Source organism: Tamandua tetradactyla, chromosome 11, assembly GCF_023851605.1.
Source record: "Tamandua tetradactyla isolate mTamTet1 chromosome 11, mTamTet1.pri, whole genome shotgun sequence".
NCBI lineage: Eukaryota > Metazoa > Chordata > Mammalia > Pilosa > Myrmecophagidae > Tamandua > Tamandua tetradactyla.
This window is the reverse complement of record NC_135337.1, coordinates 21,392,626-21,416,215: the sequence shown is the minus strand read 5'-3', so window position 1 is coordinate 21,416,215 and position 23,590 is coordinate 21,392,626. Positions and strand designations below refer to the sequence as shown.

General features: G+C 36.6%; 1 pseudogene; it reads right to left on the bottom strand.

Moving 5' to 3' along the window:
• Positions 1-461: 461 nt before the first annotated feature.
• Positions 462-21,858, bottom strand: LOC143649088 (L-lactate dehydrogenase A chain pseudogene; annotated as a pseudogene).
• Between the last annotated feature and the right edge of the window lie 1,732 nt (positions 21,859-23,590).

The window sequence follows — 23,590 nt, the reverse complement described above, 5'->3', positions numbered from 1 at the left end:
CTTTGATGCACTTGGTACTGAAAATAAGATCATTTAGAACAGTTATGCACAAGACATGCAATGTTAGATTTACACTTTGGAGTCTAGGATTTGATTGATTGGGGGGAAAGAAGTTGGACTCAGCATGTTGGATGAAGGAACCAGCAAGAATATAACACATAGTAATCACGCATTCTTCTGGTGTGAAAGGCATCTGTAGCATGTGCGACATTGGCACTGGTGCCTCAGAAGTGAACTATTTTACACGAACCAGTTTGGGACTACCCATGCTAAGTATCATTTCCGCATCAGGATACAGCTGTAAGGTTTTATGAACCTTTCCTACTTCTAACTTTAAGAAATTGATATTTTCCTTAGGTCATCTTAATAGCACTGCTTTAATCACAGATCAGATAAAAAAGACAACATGCAAAACCCCAATTAAAATCCTGCTACAACCTAGACAGTGAAGTAGTCCAACATTATAAGACTTTAAAATTGCAGTGGATCCCCCAAGGTGTATCTGCACTCTTCTTCCAACAGGCCTCTACTTCAGGAGTCAGAGTCACCCTGACAAAGTCTGAGATTAAATTCTGCCCCAAGATGCAAGGAAAACTAAGGAAGACATCATTTTTTATTCCATAGAGACCCTTAATCATCGTGGAAACTGGGTGTACCTGCCTAAAATTCTTCTCATACTTTCTGCCAAATCTGCCACAGACAACCCAATGGCCCAAGGGGGCGTAACCTTCCAGTTTGACCACCTCATAAGCACTGTCAACCATCTGTTTGTGAACCTCTTTCCACTGTCCCTTATCAGCATCAGTGCCTAAAACAGGATACATATATTTCAAAGAGACCCCAGTAATATTTGCTGCACTCCATACAGTCACACTAGAGTCTCCATGCTCCCTAAGGACCCACATGACAGCTTAATGGGTGAATTCCCAGCCTCTTTCCCACTAGGTAATAAACTGGGTTGAATCCAAATTGCAACCACTTCCAATAATATGGTTTTTGGGAAATCCTCTTATTTTCCAAGCCACATAGGTCAAGATATCTGCAGGACTGGAAACAATGAGCAAATTGCAGTTTGGGTTGTATTTTACAACATTAAGAATTTAACATTATGCTGTACCATATTAAGACAGCCTTCTCCCTCTTGCTGATGTGCTCCAGCTGCAATGATAACCAGCTTGGAGTTTGCAGTCACACTGTAGCCTTTGCCAGAGAAAATTTTTTGTGTTCTAAGGAAAAAGCTGCCATGTTGGAGATCCATCATCTCTCCCTTCAGTTTGTCTTTTGGGATGTCAACAAATGCAAGTTCATCTGCCAATTCCTTCATTAAAATACTGATGGTGCAGGCCATACCAACAGTACCAACCCCAACTACTATAATCTTCTCCTTAGGGGTCTGCTCTTCTTTAAGAATATTCTGAATCTGCTGATCCTTGAAAGTTGCCTTTTTAGACTTGGAAGGGAAAGGAACCAGTTCTACACATTGATCCGGCGTTGGCAGGGTGCGGTGGCTGGGTCCAAACCCCGCGGCTGCAGCTCTGAGCTACAAAATTTTGTCTTTATACTTTTTATTCCCCAAAGCATGTTTATCATTGCTTTTTATGTATTTACATTTTAGAAAGTTTAAATAAAAAAAGTAGATTTACATGCCAAAATATAAGTACAAAAATTCTGGCATTTATTAACTGTACCAGAGAGGACTTTTCGTGATGCTCCTTTTAGTCCACTGACTACTGTTCTTTCCTTTCAGTATGAAAACTCCCTTTATTATTATCACTTGTAGAATAGGTACAGCAGTGGCAAACTCCCTCAGTTTTTGTTTATCTGAAAATGCCTTAATCTCTTCCACATATTTGAAAGATAGTTTTGCCAGATGCAAAGTTATTATTATTATTATTTGCAATTCTTTTCTTTAAGCACTTCAAATGTTTCATCCCACTGCTTTCTCATGTTCATGTTTTCTGATGAGAAAGTTGTACTTAATCTTATTGGGACTCCCTTGTACAAAGCATGCTGCTTATCTTTTGCAGCTTTCAGAACTCTATTCTTGTTCTTTGTGTTCAACAATTTAACTGTTATGTTTCTGGATGTGATTTTCTTTGGGTTTATCCCGTTTGGGATTATTCGGGTTTCTTGAATGTGCATATTCTTGTCTTTCATTAAATTGGGACATTTTCTGCCAATACATTTTTAAATATTCTTTCTATCTTTTTCCCTTTTTCTTCTCCTTCTGGCACTTCCATAGTGTGTATATTAGTATGTGTGATGACATTTCATTGGTCCCTTAGGTGATGTTCACTTTTTTATTATTTTTTCTTTCTGCTCCTCAGCATGAGTCATTTCAATTGACTTTTCTTCAAGTTCACTAATAATTTCTTCTGCCTCCTCCAATCTGCCATTGAAACCCTCTAGAGATTTCTTCATTCAGTTATTATGGTCTTCAATCCCAATATTTTGGTTTTAACGTTTCTGTCTCTTTACTGAGGCTTTCATATTGCTCATTCATTGCTTTCTGATATCACTTAGTTGTTTCTCCTTTTTTTTTCTCCTTGAGCATAGTGTGCATCATTTTAAAAGTGTTTCTCCAATATATCCAAAGTCTAGTATTCTTTGTTGATGGTGTCTGAATTTTTATCTTGTTCCTTTGAAGCTGGTTATCCTTTCTACTTCCAGTTTCTTTGTTTGTCTTGTGATCATTTGTTGTACACTGTGTATGTTAATATTGTGTTGATGTTAATAATCTGGAATTTATTATTTATAAGTTTCTGACTTGTCTATTCCTTAAGTTTTTACCCAGTTAGTGACATAATGGAGGTTTCTTTGGGTGCCAAGAGTTACCACAATCAAACAATCCAACACCAGAAAGATCTTTGACAGTCCTGGCAAATTGATTTTGCATTGGCTGGTATTCTCTTTCTGAGCTTAGCCTTCCTATGAAGAAGATCAACCTGAAGTAAAAGTGAAATTCAGTGTCCTTTCCAATTTTTCGGAGGCTTTGTTTTGTCTTGGGCTTGTTTGTTTCATTGTGGCATTTAGAATGCCCTCATTTAGGAGAATCTAAATGTCCACTTTGCTACCTATGAAATGCAGTTTCCCCATTCAGGGTACTCTATTATCTGTCTTAAAGCTGGCAATCCTTTACTCCAGTCTGCTTTGAGTTAATTGTTTCTTAGACTGCTTTAACTGTCAGTGAATATTTCTGCCTACAAAACAAGTTCTGGAAGGGTAAGCTTAAGACAAATTTTCTGGTTTCCACCTGATTGACTGACTCCAACATACAAGCACCTCAGTATGTAAATAGGGGTTACTCTGCTCCCTCTGGAACAGGGCCAGGGACCCACAGTGGTAGTGTAGGCTGGCTCCGCAAGTCACTGGGGGTGGGGGAGGGAGGGAACATGCAAGGATGCTGGGAACTTTCCTACTATTTTTGAAGGTTTGCTATATTGATGTGGTACTTGTCTAGTTTCTGCAACCTTTTAGCTTTGTGGTAGTTAGATTCAGTTGTCAGCTTGGCCAGGTGAAGGCACCTAGTTCTGTTGCTGTGGACATGAGCCAATGGTAGGTGAATCTCATCTGTTGCTAATTACATCTGCAGTCGGCCAGGAGGCATGTCTGCTGCAATGAGTGACATTTGACTTAATTGGCTGGTGCTTAAATGAGAGAGCGCAATGTAGCACAGCCTAAGCAGCTCGGCATTCCTCATCTCAGCACTTGCAGCTCAGCCCAGGCCTTTGGAGATGCAGAAAGAAGTCCCCCGAGGAAAGTTGTTGGAACCCAGGGGCCTGGAGAGAAGACCAGCAGAGACCATCCTGTGCCTTCCACGTAAGAAAGAACCTCAATGGAAAGTTAGCTGCCTTTCCTCTGAAGAACCAACAAAATAAATCCCCTTTTATTAAAAGCCATTCCATCTCTGGTGTGTTGCATTCTGGCAGCTAGCAAACTAGAACAACTTTTTTCCTGAGTTTTGGGGAAGATAGATCTGCCACTTTTTGCCAGCTGCTCAAAGATTCTATAGGTAGAGGACCTTAGAGTATCTTATGCTGCCATCTTGGTCACCTGACAATCACTCTAAAAATTTTTATTTTCATTTTATTTCTGTTGATACAGTGATAATTTAATCTTACAGTTTTTAATAATTAATTATTTTAAATTTGGCATTATATTTTTAATTTCTGAGAACTCTTTCCTTTCATGGGCCTTATTTTTCAAAGCATTTTATCCTTCTTATTTCTTGAATTCAATATACTTTCTTATATCTCAGAAGATAGTAATCATAGTTTTAGCAAGTTTTCTTTTTACTACCCACCAATACATTGCCTGTTTGCTCAATATCTTACACTGCCATCTTAGTTGAGTGAAAGTCCAGTCTTCTGTTTTTGATAGATGGAACTGCTCATTCTGTCGGCTGGTTGCAGCTATTCATTTTACTGCTAGTTAGATTGAACAAATGTTTGTATTGCCTGATTGGATTCTGCATTGTTATCATATTTTTATCTTGCTCGTTGGGCACCCTTCTTCTATTGACAGCTAGATTAGCTAGGGTTTTCTAGAGAAACAGAATCAGCAGGAGATATCTGTGGATACAAGATTTATAAAAGTGTCTCATGTAACCGTGGAAATGTAGAGTCCAGGGTCTGTAGGGCAGGCTGCAAGTTGACAACTGACGAAGGTCCTGATGAACTCTCAGGATAACTATGGGCATGTAAGGGTCCAAGGCCTGTAGGGCAGTATGGGAAGCTGGCAACTCCAGTGAAGGGTCTGGTTGAACTCCATAGGAGAGGCTCACCGGCCGAAGCAGGAAGAGTGACTGTCTCTTCTGAATCCTCCTTAAAAGCCTTCCGATGATTAGATTAAAAACCACTCATTGTAGAAGACACTCCCTGTAACTGATTACAAATGCAATCAACTGTGGATGCAGTCAAAGTAATCATGATTAAAGTCCATGAAATGTCCTCATAGTAACAGACAGGCCAGCACTTGTCCAACCAGACGACTGGACACCACCACTTGACCAAGTTGGCAGATGAACCTTACCATGATGACATCCATCCTCACTCTGCCTCATTTAATGCAAAGCTAACATACATAGCTGCAGGCCACCAGGTTGTATCTCATACTCAGATCTTTCTACCTTAGCCTGGAATTGCCTTGTCCATATTTCAGAGGTAAACATCCTATGAGAAACTTTTCCTGCTTTGGAATTTCAAGGCCAAGTCTGTATTTTGTGCTCCCACCACAAGTGAATATATCTCCTCTACAGTGCTTATTACTAGTATTATAAATACTAGTTCCTTGCCTGCGTTAGCTCCTCAAGAGTTTAGTTTTCTTGAAAGCAGGGACAATGTCTTGTTTACAGTTTCAGTTTCCACACCAGCCTAAGGAGGAGGTGCAACACATTCTTATGAGTAAAAAACTGACAAGTTTAGGCAACAGCTCCGAGACTTCAACATTATGTTCTGATCTTACAAAGAAGTTTTAACACTATAAGTGCATGTGGTTGAAATTTCTAAGGGATATAAGACAATTTTAGTAGACTTTACCAGTCTTGTCAACTTCTTTACCTTATGTTATTCATTTTTCATCACTAGTGGGATTGAATCACTATTTTAATACAGATGACGATAGGCACTTATAGAAACAATAGAAATGCTTCTAGCTAATGCAGTCAAGGAGTGAATTTGAAAACTAAGACCACATTTTTTGTTGTGATAGAAAACTACACTATTTCATTCCCACTCACACAGACAAAATATTTACATCACAATAAATGATGAAATAATTTTAAGACATCATATATCTGCAATTGCCACTTCGGCATTCCCTACAGCAGGATGACACACTTTCACAATGATTTTACGATGTTTTAAAGAAAGGCCCTGACCCAAAACAATTTTTACTGGCTTCTGACACTTTTTAAATTATATTTTACTTTGGACAATCCAAGATTTCCAATATTTCTGCAATAATCCATTGACTATGGCCTGGAGACCCATAAAAAACAATTGGCATTTTATGTTTAGCTATAATTTCCAATGTACCAGATACATATGATTATACCATATTTCTGCTGAGTGACTCCCTGATTAGTGACAGTCACAGATGCTACTTCTGCATTCTTGGATTCACTATCTGAACAGAAATAAAGTTAATGTGCTGTTTTCTTAGTTATAATAAATTTCCAGGTATCATGCAACTCATGAAAATAGTTAATGACAACAGATGTTACCAATTGCTTTGTTGTTTTATGTTTAGGAAAAAAAATGGGGAGTTGAGTATACATACAAAATAGAATTTCTTTCTTTTATTTTTAAGTTTGTGAAAAAATGATTGCTGGACAAATGAAACGAACCAAAATTATGATACTATGTGTGAAATTACTGTGCAGAATACCTTATAACCTTAGTGTTGGGGAAAGGATTGGTACACACCACCACATTACCTCCAGTAATAATTGTGATTATGATTGTTACGCTTTGAGGGTCATGATCTGCCTTTGAGAATCAGAAGCATGTCACAAAGTTTTCCCCAAAGGAAAGCTCATTCTGAGAGGGTACCATTAAGAATAGTTTCAGCTACGATGGTTCATTTGTTGAACATTGGAGATGTCTGACATTCGTTTTGTCTAATCCTGTCCTTTCTCTAGCCGGGCACCAATTCCGTTTTTCTTGTCTTGTAGTCAGTTTGTCTGACTTGATGATTTTAAAATGCATTTCAGTTTAGAGCCATGCCATGTAGTTAATGATACATTTTTTCATTTTCTTGTTATCTATTCTTAACATGAAGAAAGACCTGCAGAGTGAGACTAGTTAGCTAGAAAAGAATACAATTTCATAGTCTATGGAAATGAAATGTTATCTTATGACCAGAACTCAGATGTTCTTCTTTTCTCCAATTATTGAGTATCATATCTCGCAAAGAATGTGAAGCACTGAAAAGAATATTAGTCGCATTCATTTTCCTGTTTTTTTTTTTAATTCTTAAGATTTTGAAAAAATAGAATTCAGTGTATTGAGGGTAGGGGTAAGGAGAATGATGTTAATTATTTCATGGTCTGAGAAAAGCTAATCAGAGAGTTAACAATTACTTTTAGGTGGAATGACTGGATTAGCCAAACCATAAAACGCACCCTCCACCCCCCGCAATGACCCCTGCCTCCTGGTATTCATGTACTTGTGTCATTATTGGTATTTACATATTTGTGTAGCTCTTTCTGCATTGTATCAGGGTTGGTATGTGCGACCAATGGAATACTATAGAAGTTATAGTATGTCACTTCCAAAGCTGGATCATAAAATACATTATAGACATTGTGACTTCTGTCTCTTTCCCTCTCAGATAATGCTCTTTGTGCAAGCCAGCTGCTGTGCTATGAGGAGAGGTCCATGTAGTAAGCAACTGAAACATCTGAGCAACAGTCATTGAAGATCTGCAGCCTTCTGCTAATAGCCACATGAGTGACCACCTGGGAAGTAGGTCCTCCAGGATGTTAAACTTTCAGAGTATTGTCACTCTGGCTAATATCTTAACTGCAACCTCATGAGAGACCTTGATTCAGAGGCATCTAGCTAAACCACTTTGGAATTTTTGACTGTTGGTGATTGAAAAATGTCCCCCGCAAAAGACATGTTCAAGTATTTATCCATAGTCTTATGGGTATGAATCCATTTTGAAAATAGAACTTTTGCATATGTGATTATTAGTTACTATCACTTAAAAGGTGGTCAAACTGAATGAAGGCAGACGTTGATCCAATATGAGTGAAGTCCTTGTGCTGGTTTGAAAGCATTGTGTGCCCTAGAAATCCATGTTTTAATCCTGATCCATCACATGGAGGCAGCCATTTCTTTTAATCCCTATTCAGCACTATAGGTTAGAAATCTAATTAGATTATCTCCAGGGAGATGTGATTCGCCCATTCCAGGTGGATCTTGATTAGTTTATTGTAATCCTTTAAAAAGAGGAACCATTTTGGAAAGAACAACAGAGCCATGAGGACAAGAGCCCACGTAGCCAGAGAGCCCATGTAGTCAGAGACCTTTGGAGTTGAAGAAGGAAAACACCCCTGGGGGAGCTTCATGAAAGAAGAACTGGAGAGAAAGTGAGCACATGTCACCATGTTTGCCTTTCCAGTTGAGCGAGAGACCCTGAGCTTCATTGGCCTTTCTTGAGTGAAGGTAACCTCTTGTTGGTGCCTTAGTTTGGACAATTTTTATAGACATGCTTTAACTGGGACATTTTCATGGCTTTAGAACTGTAAATTTGCAACTTAATAAATTCCCCCTTTTTAAAAGCCATTCCATTTCTGGTATCATTCCAGCAGCTAGCAAACTAGAACAGCCCTTATAAGCAAAGGAAATTGGCCATGAAAGTAGAAACCATGAGTCAGCAGAAACTAGAGGAGCAGAAACAAGGGGGGAGAGAGAGACAGAGCTAGAGACAGAGTGAGAGAGACAGAAACTGCCATGTGATAGCAGATGGCTGTAACATTACAGACTCCAGGAGAAAGCAAGTCCTGCCAGTATCTTGATGTTAGACTTCTCACCTCCAAATCCATAAGACAATAAATTCCCACTGCTTAAGCCAATATATTGTGGGGTATTTGTCACAACAGCCCTAACAAACTAAGACACTGGCTTATGGATAATGTGAGGTAAAAAATGTTCGTTAATTTAAGCCATTAAATTTTGGAGTAAGTTTATACACAGCAATAGATAAGCAATGCAAAAACTACCAGGAAGCTTACACTGATTGTGCACAATTTCATACAGGCATATACATACACATTTATATACTCATAAAGATACTCAATATTCTCAACTGCTTGCATTTTTAAACCTTAGGGAAATCCCAACATTCTCTTCTTAATAAGATTTAAGAGGAGGAAATAAAGAATTAATTTCAAGATAAGCCTTTGTGGGTTAGCAGATCAAGAATAGGAGGTCTTAAAGTAAAAATGTATTAATGGCATTTTTGTGTGTGTGCACGGGTCAGACTCCATGCCAGCATATCTCCTGCCTAGAGAGATGGAATGGGTCATTGAGCCTCTCAGAGTCATACAAGTCTTACAACTGGGGATTTTTAGGTAGGGTATAGAAGTTATCTTAAAGAACAGCAGGGGGCTCAAGTCCAGGCCCCATTCTATTAGTCCCCATTTGTATAGACCTTAAATTTGAGCAGTTGCCTAAGGCTGCCATAACAAATTACCATGAAACTGGGTGGCACATTTTTGGCTTTTGAAGGCCGAAAGCCAAAAATCAAGCTGTCCACAGGGCAGTGCTCCCTGCAAAGGCAATCCTTCCTTGTCTCTTCCTTGTCTCTGACAGCTCCAGGCAATCCTTGACAGCATGACTCCAATCTCTACCTCAGTCTTCACATGTCCTTCTCCATGTGTCTCTCTGTGTCCTCTCCTCTTTTAAGGAATCCTGTCATTGGATTTAGTGCAATAGATATATAGTAATCATTTTAGTAAAGAAAACTTCTGGATTTCTAATTATGGTGCATAGAAAGAGTTCTCTTTCTTGCTTTCAAGGGGAAACCTATACATGAGGTAAAACCAAAATCATAGAAAATAATCTATATACAATTAGATATATTTAAACCAACCAATCAATGAACTACTTTAGAAGGGAATTCTGGTTAGAAAGAGGTAGATTATTATAACCGCATAATATCTTGAATAATAAGACTTGAAACATCTGTAGATTCACTCTCATATATATTTTCTTTTAAAATTAAAGTTATTTCTAGTTATGTTTTACAGAATATTTTTACCTCATTTTATAAGATCCTTATTCCAACACTTTGAAATGAGTTTGATGATCACTATTAGGGATAGATTCTTTGTGAAGATGGCCTCAATAACCCCCTATCCCCATGCTCACACTATTTTGAAATGTTACTTTGTCACCCTTCTCTTCAAGAGGTGATTTTATTTCTCATGGATGGCTCTGCTTCTTGCTTTGAGCAATAAAAAGCTTAGTCCTCAAGAGGCTTTGCAACTTCTGCTCTCACCTGCTTGGAATGCTGAGTTAGCCTCCTTGAGGAGGCTCACATATCCTGATTGGTTGAGTTGTGCAGTGGATGTGATAATTCTTGTACACAGGTTAGGTCTGGAAGCACAGATCAATCAGCTTAATTGCTTGAAGACCGTAATGGGCTTAATACTATTTCAGTGTAAGGGAAAGAAAAAGACATCATGTTTGAATGAAAAGATTAGCAAATTTGGTTGAAACAGGCTTCATTTTTTTTTCATAGCCTTATTTTCCTGTCTTGCTCATGAAAAGAATACATAATTTAAAATGCATATATTTTCCTCATATAATTGATATTAATGTAAAGCGCAAGGCTGCCAATCAACTTCAGCAGAAAGGATGTAATTAGCGTGGCTTTCATCTCATTTGAGTGTTATTTGAAAGCGTTATCCACTAGGGGATTGTATAAAAGGGATCTAAGGCAAGAGAAGAGAAAATGTTTTTGAGTTTTTAAAAACCTTTCTTCAATTTCCTTCCTAGCATAGAGGTTTTTTTGTAAGACATTATCAATTCTGGGGCAGATTATGAGCCACTCTGTCACTGAGGTAGACTCCTTGTTGAAAAGGAAGTTTGTTGGGTAAAATAGGGAATTAGATACACTTAGTGGTAGATTAACTGCATTAATAGCCTTGACTCTTCACCCTTCTTTTAATATGATCTTTTGTGTGTAAGTTTGCATTTCTTCTTGATAAAGAGGCAGAGTTTCTTTTCCTGTCCCTAGACTGTTAGTTTGGCCATGTGATTTGCAGAAGTGATGTATGCAGAGGCTTGCAAAAGTGCTTACACTTGGTTGCTTCTGCTCTTGAACTTCTGCCTGGTCAAGCCTGCTAGAGGGATGTGAGAGACATGTGGAGTAAAGTCAGATCTTCCCAGTGACAGTCAGTTGGCCCCAGACAGGCAAGTGAGCCCATTGAGGCCAGAAGAACCACCGAGTCTAAATTGCTCCCACAGAGACTTGTGAGCTAAATAAAGGCTGATTTTTGGGGTAACTTGATACAAATTTCATTTGGGACTTCTTTTTTTGGAAGGAGTGAAGATTCTAAACTGATAGCTTCAGGAGAACTTAATTGCTCTTAGTTTTGGATGGTTCAACTACTGGATTCCAGAAGCTTTCTAATTTGGCTAATGATAGGATTATAATAGCCAGTTTAATGGTAAAGATCAATAGAGCATGTGTTTTAGTGCCTCTAGTGCATGCCTCAGGTGCAAGAAGAAGTATGAGGCCAAATGCAGAGCATTAATTACCAGGAACACATACTTTGGCATGTATTTTTGCTAATGGAATGCAGTAAACCCGATTACAATAAATCCTAGTAGGCTCTAGAAAAAAGCTATAAGTAACATTTTATAATGTCCCAATTGCACTCGGTCTTAAGTTAGGTCAGGAGGGATTTAAAAACCTTCCATCAAATGAAAGCTTTCTTGGTACATAAATTGCTCATAGGAAATTTCCCACATATTTTCTATTCACTGTATAATTATATTTTTTCCCTCTCTAGACAAATTATAAGGTAAAATCTATTTTATTTTTTCTTTCTTTTCAATTTTTCAATGCCATCTCTTATGAGTTTAATATTTCCTTCTGTTTAAAAGAAAATACCAAGTACTATTGTATTTTCTTTTTAAATAAAATTAAATTTTTTTTAATTTACCTTTAATTTTAATTAAAGGTAATTAATCTACCTTTTAATTTTATTCTCTACCTTTACAATTTGCAATATTTAAAATTCATCGTAAGCATATTATTTAATGGTAATATACATTTAGTTATATGAATATTCCATAATGTAACCTTTTCCTGTTTCCATTTTGTCACTTTTCCACTGCAGCAATGCTTTAATCTGCATTTCTGAATTTTTCTTTGTGATGGATTTTCAGAAATGGGATATTGATTCAAATAACATAAGTATTTTAAAAATTCAAAAAGCCTGAGTCTGTATAGTCAAGTTGTTTCTAGGAAAGGCTCTTGCTTTATGTTCCCACAGCAATGTATCAAAATAACTTACTTAAATTGGACTTTCCAGCACTGAATATTTTCATTAAAAATAGTTTTGCTAATATATATATAATGCAACTTACAAAGTCCCATAGTGCTAAAGCACTAAAAAGAAAATTGTAATAGTTTTCGATTATAAAGCATAGTGACTCCTCAGATAAGAGATCACTGTATGGGTTGTGAAACTCTGATGGAGATAGAAAACCAACAACTAGGTTTATTTATTTATTTATTTTTTTCTCTGCTATTCAAATGGCCTAGAATCCTGACTCATGAAAAGATTATAAGCCCAGTTAAGTGGGGCATGTCAAGGGGTTATATACTAAAACAATCTGAGTATATTCAAGGTACAAAAAGAAAAGGGTAAGGCATGACAGGTGCCATAGAGAAAGTAATAACTGGCCCCAAGAGTACCTCTTTGAACTTTTGCTGTGCAGGGAGAGAAACGTTTAAGGATAATAAGACTAGACACAGCGAGCTGTGGTGGGATAGGTAGAAAATTCAGCCTCAGACTGAGCTGGTTAGAATCCTGATTGTGCCCCTTGTGATCTCTGTTTGTGGGTAAGGTTCTAAGCCTTAGTTTTTTTAAAGGAACTAATAATTCCTACATGGTAGGATTGTTATGAGAAATAAATGCATATTGTATATACATCACAGCACCTAGAAAATGCACCCAATAATGATAGTTATCAAAGAAAAGGAAATTCTGAATGTTTTGGGTATATAGGTTTAGTCATAGGGTGTCTGTGAACTTTTGAGGCACCCAAAAGGGGAAGGATTCCGGGGGGACCAGCAAGGAGTTGTGGGCTGAGTGAAAAATTTTAGGGCTCTGGTAGGCATTTGGGCATTTCACATTAACCTACAGGAGAATATACTTTTGTGCTAGAGGGAGCAGTGATCAGATGGAAATAGTTGGGTTGCATCATCTTCTTGAGCTGCAAGCTTCATCTTCTAGTGAAATGACTCCTGAACCTCCAGCTGGCATTTTTAGGATTGTCCAAACTGAGGGCATCTGGCAGAAAGGCTAAATATCTTTCAGTGTGCCAAGCTGATATAGCAGTTGGGGAAATGGAGTATAGTTATGGCCAATACTTGATTTCTGCGAGGACCCACCTCCAAATATAGGTACTGACGTCTTTTCTCAAACATATTGTAGTAAAGGGACCATAATGAAAAGTTTTGGGGTTAACAATTATCTAAAATTTGTTAGACAGATGGGTTTTAATGCAGACTCAAATGATAGAGTTTCCCAATGCCAATTTGCAAGTGCCTTACTTTATACTCACAAGAAAAGAGTAATAGAATGCATGCTGACATGCATTGCCCACATCTGATACATTTGGAATTATTATGATTGTTATTATTAGTAGTAGTATTACGATTATTAGTAGGATTGTCAGTAATTTCGACAACTGAATTTATTGTGTAGGGTTATGCATAGATTGTTGAGATGGGAACATTGACTATGTAAGTTATACCACAGGCAAATCATTTCAGTTCAGTACAGAAAGACAAAGTTTGGAATTCTATAAAATTCCTTCAGTGAAACTCCCTATTAAAACTAGTACTGATTAAATGGACTCATGATAAGGGACATTGGTGTCATCAAAGAGGAATCATCTACCAATGAGGACTGATTTGAAAATGAGAGACACTACTTAGAAACAGCTGAGAGAAAAAGGTGTTAAAGGTTTGAATTAGGTTGGAGGACTGTGGCTCCAAAAGTGGACTTGTCATTTGTGGGAAATGTCACTAACCCAAATCAAAGGATTAGCAGAGGATTATATATAAGAAGCAAATGAGGCAATTCTCATTAAAATACAGTTTCTTTGGACTGAGTTAAGGCAAACAAAGCCCACTACTCCCATATTACTTATTGGTAAAATATCAGTGGAATCCCATAAGCCACATAGCCTTAATTTGTTTTGGTTTTCTTATTTTGTTTCTTCTATGGTACGTGGGTTTTCATTGCATAAGAAAATGCCTGCAGGGCTTTGTTAACAATGACATGGGAGCTAATAGAAGCATGTGCTTCTAGAGTTAGATGGAATTTTCATTTGCCTTTTAACCCTAAAACATTCTCCAAAATAGCAAATCTCCATAGGATAATTCAGGATCTCCAGAATCAGTGTGTCTCCTTTACTGATAGCACCAAATGTTAGAAAGCTCTTCCTTACATAACAAGAAAAAATATTGCTGCATTCTACCTGGAATTTGCTTTGGGTAGGAAGAGAATCAATCTGTCACCTACTGACATCTGCTTTCAGAGCAACAGTGCTTGAAGGGACCACAAGTACCTGGGCCTTGAGCTCCTTCTAAGAATGTGATTGGTGCTTTGTGAAATCCTAAGTGCCTACTCAAATTTTAGAAATTTGATGATTATTTTTAATTTTTAAAGATGGAAAATTAGCTAGAAAGCTATTTTCTTCAGGAAAAGAAATTGAAAAATTATGAAAGCTGGACCCAGCATATAAAATGAAATGGGGAGGAAAAAAGAAGAAGGAAATAAAATGTTTCATTCAATAAAGTAATAGGAATTTGGCTTTGATCAGGTAGTGATTTGAAGGCTGGAGTTTGAGGTCCTGGAACTCAAGGAAGAAAAAGAAAACAAATAGTACTCAAAACATGATGATGAGCTGATGAACTCTAAGAGCAATGCTGTTTAATATTTGATTGTAGCCTTTTTAAATTTAAAATTTTTTTGTTTTTTTTGTTTTGTTTTTGCACCTTACGGCTGCTCAGTCAACCAAAGCTTTCAGTAAGTCTGTTACATGATAGCATCGTCAAATAGTGCTTTGTGAAATGAAGGGGAGGTGGTTTAAAGTGAAAAATCTAGGACAATTGCAGGAAGAGGGTATAACCATCAGAGGAGAATGTGAGAAAATTCTGGGAGCAGGAGCCATAGGTAAGAGTAGACACAATGGATTGCAGATTATAAGCAACTTTTTCCTACAAGAAATCTTCAAAATGCAGAGAAGGGAGAAGTATGATTTTATTTGGAAAATGAAAGAAAAGATGATCACGGAAAACTAGATTCAGGGTCATTTGGGTTACACTGGCTTATTGTTATATAGCTGTAATTGTTTTCAGTTTTTAGAAGCCTCATAAATAAGTTTAATCCTATGCCCACAAGGACGTTCCTTGGATATTTAAAAGGAACCCTGTCTTTTGTAGGTCAGACAGATTCAGCTATTTCAAATATTCCACAAATACCATATTCCCCTATTGTCATCTTGGTCATTTTCCCCTGGACACACATGTCTGTTCCTCAGTATCTTAATATGTTCTACTTAGAATGAGGCACAGTATTCCAAGATTGCTTTAATCAATGACAGAAGAAATATAACATCCTCTTTTTCGAGCCCTTTATTTCTAGCCATGCAAATGGAAATGAAATAAGTTATTTTTGAACTCCTTATCACACTGCTAATTCATATTTGACATAGATTTAAACAATAAGTAATTTTTTGATGCAAAGATAATTTTCATTCATGTCTCTCTTATTCATAATTGAGGAGTTCATTTCTGTAATAACAAATTTTATTATGCACACATGGTCCATCTTTACTGTTTCTTGAATTCACTTTAAATACACATTGCTGTTGTCAACCTGATTTATGCTCAGTAAAGTTTTAATAAGCCTGCAGGCTGGACCTATTTCCTTGTCTGTGTTAAATTACTGAAAAGAATGAGACAGAGGACAAAGCATTACAGTATGCCACTCTTTGGACAGTTATTCAACTAAGTACACATCCATGTAACCTTACAGCATTAGGACCTCATGATTATCTTATTCACCTAGAGATTCTGAAGAACAAAACAGTTCCATAATTAATAGAGCTTCATGTCACATATTCAAAAATTTTAATATTCAACTTACAAAGTATGTTTAATGTTTTATTCAAACAGGAAATGTTATGACCTAATTATGGTTCTTCAATATTTTACAACAAATATTGTGGCCTCTCTAATTTATGTTAGTAGAATTCCTTTAAAATATCTTTTTAGATGTTTGTTATCTTAGGACTGGAAAGTTCATTTTCTTCTCCCCTTAGAATAACAAGCAATCTCTCCTCTCCACCTGAGTGTTATGAATTCTTCTCTTTCCCACCTAAGTGTCATGAGATACTTTTTCCTCTACTGTAGTAAAGGCAGTCCTTGGAATAAGAGGTTTTTGTTTGTACTACTTTATTAAAGAAGTCTGTACTTTTGAGGTGTTAAAAGCTAAGGTGTGATATTTTCCTGGTTTCTGTCTGGTGGTTACTTTCCTCATTTCACCTTGTGTGGTAGATTGAATTACATAGGCCAGTTTAGACCTGTTCTTAATCTAAATCCACATTCAGGCAAGTATGAATCCATTGTAAAGAGGATCTTTTAAAGACGGTTTTTTAAAAGTGTGGCCAAGTTGAGGCAGGTTGGACTTTAATCCAGGTTACTGAAGGTCTTATAAAAAGCCAGAGGCAGAAAGTCAGTAGGATAACAGAAGAGAAGGGAGAAAACATCCCCATTTGATGGGAAAGCAAAGGAACCATAAGGACTGCAACAATTATCAGAACGCTACCGACCCTGGGGAAAAAGCCTTCCAGCCCCCAAATTATAAGATAGTAAATTCCTGTTTAAATCAACCCATATTTGTCAAATCCATGTAGCTCTTGCTTCACAATAGTATCTTCACCTTCAAAGCCTCTTCAGGTGGATATCTTTGTGGAATGTAGATGAATGCATACCTAACTTCAGGGAGCTTGGGAAATATGGACTTAATTTTTCAACTTCTATTGAACAAAGAGGAATATAAAGCTGTAGAGAGGGATGTTGAGTGACTCACCCTTGGGCCACCTAACAAACATATATACCCTTCTTTCCAGACTTAGAAAGTCTCTCTCTCTCTCCATATATATATCATATATATATATATACACACACACACACACAGGCACACATACATACACATACCCACACAATATACTTACATATATATTTTATATATGCACACACACATACATACATATATACATATGCTAACATAAAAGAATTTTTCTGTTTAGAACTGAAGAAAAGATTGACATTATCCTAAAAGGGGAAACTCAAAATCTCCTCAATTATTGCCTTCATCTCTGGATGATGGTCATATCTCTCCTCTAGTTTAGTCTTTATTCTGTCTGGACATGCTGTAATATGTGGATTAAATTTATAAAGTTTATCACCACCATCTCATCCTATACAAAATAGTAGAGGAAATGGAGAGGAAAAAATAAAAAAGAAATACTAATTGATAAAAAAAGAGAAATTCCCTTCTCTTATAAACTAAATAATTTCTTTGCCCTCATCTAGCCCTTCTGGAACTAAAGTTCAATCAAACCTTAATATCCGAAGGATTCGAACTTTTAGTGTCTTCCCTATATGGGGTTGCTATAGCTTTTCTTCCTTTTACTACTTGATAAGATGGCCTTAGAAGACACTCGAGGGGAGCCCACTGGTTGAGGACTTATTCCTCCCTCCTGCCATTGCATAGTAGCATCTTTATCTTCACCTGATCATCAGTTATCTTAACCAATACACTGACTTCTAGTCTTTTGGTCCATGGACATAAGAAAAGAAGACTGGCTAGATTTAAGTCTCAATGTAGAATCCAGTGGACTTAAAACATCTCCTGATGAGAGATTCCCCCATTGTATATGGATACCTTTGTGTAACAGACCACGGAGTCATTGGAACAGGTAGCAAAAACTTGTGCAATAGTGTGCTGCTCTAACTCCACTCTTTGTTTCTCAGATTAATATATTATAACATGGGAGAAATGTCATTATATAATGGCTTCTGGTTCAGAGCATAAACAGCTTCCTCTAAGAAACTCCTGTTTTGAAAAATATTGCTTCCGAATTGGTGCAGTCCTGGGGTTTCAGTAGGTGCATTCTATAAGGTAATTTAGTGAATATCATCAGCCCATCACTAACGTTACATGTTTCACTGCAAAATCAGTTCCTTATCCAGAAGCAACTTTATGATAGTGAATAAGTTATTCAATAACAACTTATAGAAATATGTTAGAGAAGAAAGCCATAAAAATGTACAGATGAGGCTTCTATTCCAATGGAGTTCTGCACGGGTATCTTGGGGGAAAAATCTTACTGATTTATCTTCAGCGAGTGCTCTTTGGTGATCACCGATACTGGAAATATTTTCAAATTCTGAATCCAGAATCCAGGGAATGAGGCTAATGTTAGATACCTAGATGTGAACCAACTGAAGAAATATTCATGCACAGCACTCAGTTGTTCAAGTGGAAGTCTCACTACTGCCATCAGCAACAAAGCCAGAGATGAGATATAAGACTGCAATATGACTATTACAGGCCATATTCTCTGTTGCTACAAATGCAAAAATCTTTACCAAATTACTAGCAAACAGAGTCCAATGGCATATTAATAAGATTATGCTCCATGACCAAGGGGATACATCCCAGGAATGCAAGGGAGAGTCAACATGTGAATATCAATCAATGTGATATACCACATAAACAAAGTGAAGAGAAGAAACCACAGATTAACTTAATAGAACCAGCAAAGACACTTGACAAACTCAGCACTCTTGATAAAAACACTCAGAGAAGTAAGAATATAAGAGAACTTTCTCAACATGATAAAGGACATCCATGAAAAGCCCACATCTAACATTATACTCAATGATTAAAGACTTAAACTTTAATCATTTCCCTTAAGATCAGCAATGAGACAAGGATGCCCACATTCACCAAGACTATTCAATATTGTACTGTAATTTTTTGCTATGGCTATTTGGCAAGAAAAAGAAATTAATGGTAACCAAATTGGAAAGAAAGAAGTAAAATTATCTCTATTTGCAGATGACATAATCTTGTATATAGAAGCTCAAAGAAATCCACAAGAAAATTAGTAGAGATGGCAAACAAATTCAGCAAAGTGACAGAGTACAAGAGCAACACACAAAAACATTTGTATTCCTATACACTAGAATGAAATATTCAAAGAAGGAATTAAGAAAACAGTTCCATTTACAGTAACATCAAAATTTAAAAGATATCTAGGGATAAATTTTACTAAGATTACAAAAACTTATATGCTGAGAACTGTGAGTCATTGCTGAAAGAAATTCAAGAAAAACTAAATAAATGGCAAGACATTCCATGTTGATGGACTGGAAGAGTTAACATTGTTCATATTACACAAAATAACATACAGATTACATACAATCCTTATAAAAATTTCAGCAGCCTTTATTTTTATTTTTATTTTTTTACAGAAAAGAAGAAACCAATCTTCAAATTTACATGGAACTGCAAAGGGCCCCAATTAGCGAAAACAGTATTGAAACAGAACAAGGTTGGAGGTCTCACAGTTCCCAATTTCAAATTGTATTACAAAGTAACAGTAATCAAAACAGTATGGTACTGGGGGAACAAAGACATATTACCAGGTCAATGGAACAGAATTAACAGCCTATAAGTAGCTGCACACATCTACAACCAATTGATTTTCATAAGTACATACAATGGGGGAAAGAATAGTCTCTTTTACAAATGGTGTTGGGAATGTTGGATATCCACAAGCAGAAGAATGAATTAGATGCCTATGTAATATCAGATACAAAAATCAACTCAAAATGGATTAAGGACCTAAATAAAAGAGCTAAAACTTTAAAACTGGTAGAAGATACCATAAGGTCAAATCTTCATGACCTGGCATTCAGCAATGGATTTTTGGATATAAGTCAAAAGCAGAAACCACAAATGAAGCTATAGAAAAATTATTTCATAAAAATTAAAAACTTTGTGCAACAAGGAAAATTATCTTAAAAAGTAGAATGGGAGAATGGGAGAAAATAGTTGCAAGTCATTATTGGATAAGGTCTTAATACCAGGAATACATAAAGAACTTTTATAATGCAACAACAAAAAGACAAACAATCCAATTTGAAAATGAGCAAAGGATTGACTAAACATTTCTCTAAAGAAAGTATGCAAATGGCCAATGAACACATGAACCAATGCTCAACATCATGAACCATTAGAGAAATGCAAATTAAAGTCACAATTAGATAGCCAATTTCATACCGACTAGGATGGCTGTTATTTAATAAAATGGAAAATAACAAGTATTGGAGAGGATGCAGGGAAATTGGAATACTGGTGCAGTGTTGATGGGAACATAAAATGGTTGAGCCACTGTGGAAAGCAATATAGCAATTCCTTAAAAAGTTAAATATAGAATTACCATTTGTCTTGCAATCTCACTTCTAGGTGAATACCCAAAAAGGTGAAAATAGGGTCACAAACAAATGATTATGCATCAATGTTTTTAGTAACATTTTTCAACAATAGCTGAAAGCTGAAAACAACCCAAGTATCCATCAACAAATGAATGGATAAACAAAACATGGTAATACACAATGGAGTATTATTTGGCCATAACACAAAATGAAGTTGAGACATACTGCAATATGAAAGTACATTGAAAACATTGTACTCAATGAAATAAGTAAGATACACGAGGACAAAAAAAATGTGTCACTCATAAGAAATATCTAGAAATAGCAAATTCACAGAGGTAGAAAGTTAGGGGTTACTGGAGGAGGAGTGAAGAGGGAGTATTTGTAAATAAACAATTTAAAAAAGCAATTTTCTTGTGTTAAATATTGCATTGAAGTCATTGCATGGTGCCAGAGACTGTAAAAAGAATCACCATCTCTCAAAAAAATAAGTCTTTTACTCTGCTCATATTTATGTGAGCTCTTTTTATGGGTTTTATATCTTAAAGTGTATTTATGTTCCCTTATGAAGATCAATTTCCATTGAGATTGCATGTTATTCTGAAGAGAGAGATGACATATGCCCTTTCACTTCATGCACTGGGGACCTGATGCAGGTTGTTTTCTGAAGCGTCACACAGTGGTGCCAGTGATGATGAGTTCAGCTGTGGGCAGTGGCCAGCAGGAGGGATGTGCTAAGTAGAAACTCTTGGCAGAACCAGAAACTCTAATGAGTAGATCTGGTCCCCAGATCTGATATTTTTTGTGGTCACAGCATATGAGGCCATTATTCTGCTTGGTAAAATTTCAGCTGAACAGAGATTGTTGGTGTCCCCATTGTGTTCTGATTTTCTCTGCTTTGGGTTAGGTTAGGAGGTTTAAGACAATGTACTTTTGTTTTTCCTCTCCGTCTCCAAGTGGTCTTCACCATGATTCTTTCTTCAGGTTGGTGAATGTCTATGTATATTTCACTCTGGCAAGGCACAGCGCTTGGTAAATAATAGGCACCACGCATTTGAACATTGGTTTTCAACCCTAGCTTCGAAACAGATTCACCTGGAGAGAAGTAAAAAATAAAAAGGGCACAAGGCCAAAAGAAAACAAAACAAAAAGATCCCTCTCCCTACCTTTTATCCTACCTTTCCCCTTTTATGTTTTCTTTTGAGTTGTCATTAGGTTATTCAATATTCTTTGAACAGAAGATTTTCAGATGGATTTCTGACCATACTGAATGATCACTGCAAGATTGCTTTAGAATTTGTTACAAAAGCTATAAAAGCTATTATCAATACTTGAAATGCTTTATTTTCTTTACAAGAAAACCAGAATTCTAATGAAATGTTGATTTTTGTGCCTTGAGAAAAATGTCTTGACCAAGAAAAAACAAAATTGTCCTAGATAATGTTTCCTTATTTGATTAGACATCAGGAAGAAAGCCATACTTTGCCTAGAGGTAATACCGAGCTTTTTTTTCACTCGAAGATAAGATGGTACATTGAGAAACTTTACCACTGCTTGGGTTGGATCTTCTTCTTGTGTATGAACTAACATGTTTCCATCTCACTTTTGCACCTAACAGGAGACTTGCTCTTTTGATCTGGATGGCCTGGCTTCTGAGACTGCTGAAAGCAGATACCAGGAATTGTACTGACATAAACAATGGGAATTTGTTAGCATATGATCTGAGGCTGAGAAAATGTCCAAATCTGACAGCTATCCTTGACTCCTCTGCCACATGGCAAGAAACATGGTGGCATCTGATGGTCTTTCTTTTCTCTTCTGGGTTTCATTGCTTGTAGCTTCTTGCTTCTGTCTCTCTCTCTCTCTCTCTCTCTCTCTCTCTCCAGTAATAGGATTAAGACCATCCTGAATGAGGTGGGTCACACCTTAACTAAAATAGCTTCATTAAAAGATCCTACTTATATTTGCACCCACAGGAATAGATTAGATTTAAGAATATGCCTTTCTGGGGTACATACAAGCTTCAAACCACTACATCTATAAAGTCATGAATAAAAATATTTTGGGCCAATTCTTCCAAGATTTATGTAAAGGGGGAAATTGATACTTCTTGGTTTCTTGTTCTACTCCTTAGCATAGCTTGGCCAATGTGCCTAGTTATACTTAGGAGTCACAATCAGGACAATATTCTGTATTTTCAGCTGGCCTCTACACACAGTGGCACTGGCGATGGTGACGGTAATAGTGTGGAGAGATGAATCATGGCAGATAGGGTTTTTTCTCGCATTGATATGAACATTTTCTGAAGAGTAAATTTAGGGACAATTCCAAAGAAAAATTTTTTTGAGGGGAGGAAGGTGGCTTTCTTACCTTTAATTCCTCATCCAAATTAATCGATTTCTGAGTTTGTAGAGAATATATGATATTTTAATCTTCAAAGGTTTCCTTTTACTTATAACAGCATTTCTATTTACTAATGAGCTAGTTGGCCCTTCTTTATTCTTATTTCATGTTTCAGATGACTTCTTCCCTTGGTTTTAGGTGAACCTACACAAAGCCTGGCTTGTTTTAGCCCCGCATGTTCTTGGCCACAGTGACTGGTAAAAAGGTAGGCATTTGATTCCTGTGACCTTCATAGTCTTTTTAATGGCATTTGCTGCAAATATCCAAGAGAGATTTTCTGAGTAAGCCAAATGGAAAGAATAGAAGCCTCGAGTTGCTGGTGATCATTTTGTCACCATTTGGGAAGGATGTTCCTGACAATGGAGTGAAGCCAATACAGAGAATGGTAGAGCTAAGAGACAGGTGAGATAGAGACAGTAAGTTCTGATGATATTTTTTAGACTCTAGAATCTGCCATTTTATTAAACTAATTTTAACTTTTGAACTCCATAAATCTTATTCTAATTTAAACTGGTTTGAGTGAATTTTTTTTATCATTTTAAGCAAATTCTGATTGACACAATGTTCAAATAAAATTCAGTCCTTGAACTGAAAGAGCCTTATCACAGAGAGTTCTGTTGTATTCTTATTCTTAAAATCTGTGATCCACTTCAACTGAAAATATTTGCAGGTTTTATTTATAGGATATGTAAATCAAAGGTTGGTTACTGTTTTCAAACCATATATCCTAAAACACCAAATAAGTTTAGCTATTTTTCCCATGAGTATTTTACTTTTTGCTTTTGGGATAAACAGTAAAATATGGATGGGGGGGATAAGGCTTTAATTTTGGTCAGAATAAGCTTTTGGAACTGTGCAGCAGAATCCGAGAGAATCTCACTTGGTAAGTCTGTAGAATGCAATTGTGACTACATGTGGT